Raw genomic sequence first — 6,096 nt, forward strand, 5'->3', positions numbered from 1 at the left:
GTGCTGCAGAGGTTACGATTGGCTGCTTGCTTGTTTCATGCATTCCCTTGCACTTTGCACAGTCTCCCTCCCAGCCCATTAGGCTGTGAGTTTGACCCAGAGCCAACAAACCGGGAAAGGTGTTTTTTTTTTCTTTCTTTAAAATGCATTTTGTTTGAGCTGTCTTATTATTTTCAAAATCTTTTACATTAGTTGCTTCCACATGTGAAAATACTGTTAGTAACCATTATTCATTTCATATAGATCACTGTACATAAATATATATTAACAGTAAATGTTTTATATAGGGTGCAGGGAGAGAGAACCGCCTTCAGCATAAATTTTCTGAAATTTGTTCCAAGGGTTGCCTTGGCAGAAACAAAAGTCAACTAAAAAATATACCTTTGTCGAAGGGGCTGGTGGAAAATTCTTAGCAGAACACTGCATCCAATCAGATGTAGGCACTGTTTGGAAAGTCAGACATCCAGGCAGAAAATTGACTGTATCCAATCAGATGTAATTTTACTTTCAGCAGGTTTGAAGAGCTTCATCTCATCCTCTAAGCTAAAGGAAAATCCCCTTGCAAAGTTAACAACCTATGTGCCTTAAAGTGATATTAAAGGTACTTTAACCCCTTGGCACCGGCCACACAGAAATATGAGGCCTCGTGGTGGGTGAGCCTTGGTGCCTATCGGCGGCATATTTGCGTGAATTCCCGGCCTCCTAAACCTCTTAAAGGACCATAAGGCACCAAGAGCCTAAAAAGGTACTTTAAAGGTTCTTAAAAAAAAAAAAAAAAAAAAATATTAACAAATATGTCATACTTGTCTGCTCTGTAATGGTTTTGCACACAGCAGCCTTGATCTTCCTCTTCTCGGGTCTCCTCCCAGCACTTCACCCCCTCCCCCCTGCTGATTGCTCCTATAGCAAGCTGCTTGACCCTGAGCCCCGCTCTGTGTGTTCATTGACACTCTGCTCCCTCCCACCCCCCTGCTCCGTCCTCACTGGCTGTCTCTGAGCCAATGAGCTGGGAGAGCAGCTGCTCTCGTGCACATCGTTGGATTGAGATTGGGCTCATGTAAGTATTAGGAGGCTCTGCACACAAGGGGAAGTGACATTGCATACTAGCACATTATAAGAGACTTGCCTTAGAATGAAGCCCTCCAGCGCCGCGCTGTCACAGCTGAAAGTGCTGACATCTTCCCCTGGTCTTCCTTCCGGGTTCGCGGCCTCCGGCTACGAGTGACTGGAGGGCAATAACAGCATGCGCCTGGGAGCTGCCTTTTACGGCGCAGTCTCTGAAGGTTTGGCACTGTATGCTGGACCTTCAGAGCGCATGCGCCGGTTTTGTCACCGGCTACATGCACTCTGAATATCTTTTAACCACTTTAGCCCCGAAAGATTTAGCTGCTCAAAGACCAGGCCCTATTTTGCGATTCGGCACTGCGTGACTTTAACGGACAATTGCGCGGTCGTGTGACGCTGTACCCAAACTACATTGGCGTCCTTTTTTTTTCCCACAAACAGAGCTTTCTTTTGGTGGTATTTGATCACCTGTGCGATTTTGTGCGCTATAAACAAAAAAAGAGCAACAATTTTGAAAAAAACAATATTTTTCAAATTTTTTATATGAAATTCTCAAAAAAAAAGTAAAAATCAAAATTTTTTAACATTATAGGCCAATTTGTTTTCTGCTACATATTTTTTGTAAAAAAAAAATCTCAATAAGCGTATTTTGATTGGTTTGTGCAAAAGTTATTGCGTTTACGAACTACGGGAAAGATTTATGTAATTTTTATTGTTTTTTTTTTTTTAACTAGTAATGGCGGCGATCTGCGATTTTTTTTTTTTTTTTTTGCGGGACTGCAACATTGCGGCAGACAGATCAGACCCCTGACTGACATTTTTGACACTTTTGGGAGTACCAGTGACATTACTACAGTAATCAGTGCTATAAATATGCACTGTTACTTTAACCCCCTCCCATCCGCGCTACAGCCTATATACGGCTGCAGCGCGGACTTGAATTTTCGGGAGGCCATTTTTAAACGGCCTCCAGTGACACGCCCCCCGCACGCTCCCGCGAGCGTGCATCGGGGAGAATCTGTGTCGGCCGTGTCCCTTGGACACGGCCGATCACAGATCGTGGTGAATGGCCAATCACAGCGGCCATTCACCACGTGATCAAGCCGTCCAATGAGAGATGATCTCATATGATCATCTCTCATCACCGGCGCTCCTTCCTCACACAGACACTGCAGTGTGAGGAAGGAGGGGGAGCCGACAGCCGCTGGGGACACAGACAAATGTAATCAGGGCACTGATCACCAGTGCCCTGATTACTGAAGGTAAAAAAAACACACATTGCCCCCCCATCAGTGCCTGCCATCAGTGCCCCCATCAATGCCCACAATCAGTGCCCATAGTGCTGCCAGTCAGTGCCTGCTCATCTAGGCACTGATGAGCACTGACTGGCAGCACTATGGGCACTGAGTGTGGGCACTGATGGTGCTGCCCATCAGTGCCGTCCATCAGTGCTCATCAGTGCCACCCGTCAGTGTCCATCAGTGCCATCCGCCAGTGCCCATCAGTGCCGCCTATCAGTGCCCATCAGTGCCGCCCCTCAGTGCCGCCTCTCAGTGCCCAGCAGTGCCGCCTATCAGTGCCGCCTATCAGTGCTCATCAGTGCGGCATATTAGTACCTCCTCATCAGTGCCCATAAGTGCCACCTCATCAGTGCCACCTCATCAGTGCCCATAAGTGCCACCTCATCAGTGCCCATCAGTGCAGCCTATCAGTGCCCATCAGTGCAGCCTCATCAGCGCACATCAGTGAGGGAGAAAAATTTATTTTCAAAATTTACTCGCAGAAAATAAGAAAAACTTTTTTTTTTTTTTCAAAATTTTCTGTTTTTTTTTCTTTTTTTTTTGTAAAAAATAAAAAACCCAGAGATGATTAAATACCACCAAAAGAAAGCTCTGTTTGTGTGAAAAAAATGATAAAAATTTCATATGGGTACAGTGTAGCATGACCGCGCAATTGTCATTTAAAGTGTGAGAGCGCTGAAAGCTGAAAATTGGCCTGGATGGGAAGGGTGTTTAAGTGCACAGTAGGCAAGTGGTTAAAAATGACACTGGCAGGGAAGGGGTTAACTTTACTGGTGATCAAGGGGTTAAGTGTGTCCCTAGGGGCGTGAGTCCAACTGTGGAGGGGCGTGGCTTGTGATGTAATCACAGAGACCTGCAATCTTACATAGCAGGATTGCATAGCCTCTGTGATTAGTGAAAATGACAGACGGCTGTGTTTACATCAGCCGTCTGTCCTTCTCTCACTGCAGAGGGAGATTGTGAGTGGCCGACGGCCATCGGAGCCGCCGGGCACACGCACTGACTCCCCAACCGACGAGCGGGAGCGCGCCTCCGGCGACACGCGATCACCCCCTAGCTCCTCCCAGGCTAGCGCTGTACATGTACGGCACTTTGCCTGGGAGCGCCAGACTGCCGCCGTACAACTGCGGCGGGCGGTCGGCAAGTGGTTAAACTGTGCAAGTTAAGGAGATATTCACAGTACCTACAAGTAAGCCTTACTATAGGCTTGTTTGTAGGTACAAGTGGTAGAACAGAGTGTACTACCACTTTAAGTAAATCAATCCTCCCTATAGGTCAGTCTGAATTTATATTTGTTCCAATTACGTATAGTGCTGATAAATTTTTAAAAATTTATAAACTACATACAACTCTTCATATTTGTCTCACAAAAGATAAAGCCGCTCCTAAGGCCTCTGCAATCCTCAAATCTAGTTCTCTGGCGCTCACTCCTCTGGGGACCAATTCCACATACAGTACATACATTTCAGCAAAATTCTGGAGCTGCACACTTTTTCCAAGTGGTTAGTATGTCTTTAAACACTAAGGCAGGCCATAGATGGTGCAATTTTATTTACTGCAACCATGCAAGAAAGTAATTTGCACAATTCCCCCATCAACACGAACAGTGCTGACAGGGGAATCTCTCCTGCCGAGACATTGACTTCTCCCGGCGGGACTGCTTCACAGTATACAGTGATTATTGCTAGCTGCTATAGCAGCCGCTAGCGATAATCACAAGTAAAAATCTGGCAGTCTTGTTTTACCCAAGTTGATCGGTCAGCTTGGTACATACACTGTAGTGATCGTCCGATATCGGTTTATCATTGCCGATACCGATATTTTGGCCAATGCATATCGGGATCGGCCGATATGGGCCGATATTTTTGTACATTTAAAGAATATTATTATTATTTTTTTTTGACAGGTACTTTTGTGGAGGGATCTGGGGGTCTAAAAGACCCCAAACCCCTCCTCTGCACTTAAAAGCAAGTTTGGCTGTTTTGAATGCTGTCATTTTTTTTTTAATATGGCGCCAAACAGTGCCCGGAAGTGATGTCACTCATGACATCACTTCCGGGTTTTGGCATGGAGACCCGATCAGAGCCAAATGTGACTTTGAACGGGTCTTTGGCAGCCGTGCAGGCTGGTTGCCCGGGTCTCCAGGTGGGACGGGAGACCCGGGCGAGCCGCGGAAGGCGGCGGGAGGGGGGGACATCCCCTCCCATTTCTTGTAATGACAGCCGAGCGGGTTTCTCAGCCGCATCGGTTGTCATTACAAGACAGCCAACCGTTGGCTATGGACACTGGTACAGGGGTGATGCCTCTAGCTGCAGGCATCACTCTGGTAAAAGCACTTTCCCGAAATATCGGTAATATCAGTAACCTCCGGGGCCGATTCCGATATATCGGGAAAAGTGCATATCAGTCTTCGATTTGCAGATAATTGGTCAATCCCTAATACACAGTTCGAATCTTAGCCAGTTCAGCAGGGCTTTGTCAAGATTCAAACCTTCTATGGCCGGCAAAAGGCAGGCCATACATGTTTTGATTTTCTTAGTAAGTGTTGATGAGGGAATCCCTCTCTGGGAGCTATTGTGTTCTCCCGGTGGGGGTTGTGGGGAGCGGTCACTCCGAGGAGAACACAGTGATTATTGTCAGCAGCTATAATCATGTGCTAGAGATCAGACATGCTGATTGTACCAAAGTCGATCGATAGACTTGGGTACAATCAGCCTGCCCATAGATGGTTCGAATTTAGGCATGTCCTTGCTGAGCTGGCATAAGTGTCCTTTCACACGGGCCGTCATCAGGTCAGTCAGTCAGTTTGCTACCTCTTACTTCATCAGAGGTGACCAAAGTATAAACAAAATTATTTTCCTTGGATAAAAATTGACATAAAGGGATGGCAATATTTTACATCCATTTAGATATGTCTGCACAGGAAAGGACACAGCCTTGTTCTGTTTAGAAAAAAACAAAAATTTGTTTACAGTACTTAAAGGAATTTTCCTTTCCTAGCTGAAATCCATGGCAGCATACATGTGGTAGAATACTGCCATGTTGGTGCCAGGTAAACGGCAAATTGTTTAAAATACCGAAATTTTTCCTTTCCTGCTACCACATGTATGCTGCCATGTTGGCCCTAGGAAATATACACTATGCTACCAAAAGTATTGGGACACCTGCCTTTACATGCACATGAACCCAAAGGTGTTCTATGCGGTTGAGGTCAGGACTCCCAGTCAAGTTCCTGCACCCTAAACTCGCTCATCCATGACTTTATGGATCTTGCTTTGTGAACGTCCAAATCATTTGGTGGAGGGGGGATTGTGGTGTGGGGTTGTTTTTCAGGGGTTGGGCTTGGCCCCTTAGTTCCAGCAAAGGGAACTCTTAAGGCATCAGCATACCAAGACATTTTGGACAATTCGTTTCCAACTTTCTAGGAACAGTTTTGGGATGGCCCCTTCCTGCTCAAACATGACTGCGCACCAGTGCACAAAGCAAAGTCCAAAAGGACATGGATGAGTGAGTTTGGGGTGGAGGACTTGACTGGCCTGCACAGAGTCCTGACCTCAACCTGACAGAACACCTTTGCGATGAATTAGAGCGGAGACTGTGAGCCAGGCCTTCTACTCCACATCAGTACCTGACCTCAGAAATGAGCTTCTGGAAGAATGATCAAACACTCCCATAGACACACTCCTAAAGCTTGTGGACAGCCTTCCCAGAAGAGTTGAAGCTGTTAAAG

The sequence above is a fragment of the Pelophylax lessonae genome (genome assembly GCF_965119305.1).
Source record: "Pelophylax lessonae genome assembly, chromosome: 7".
NCBI classification, from domain to species: domain Eukaryota; kingdom Metazoa; phylum Chordata; class Amphibia; order Anura; family Ranidae; genus Pelophylax; species Pelophylax lessonae.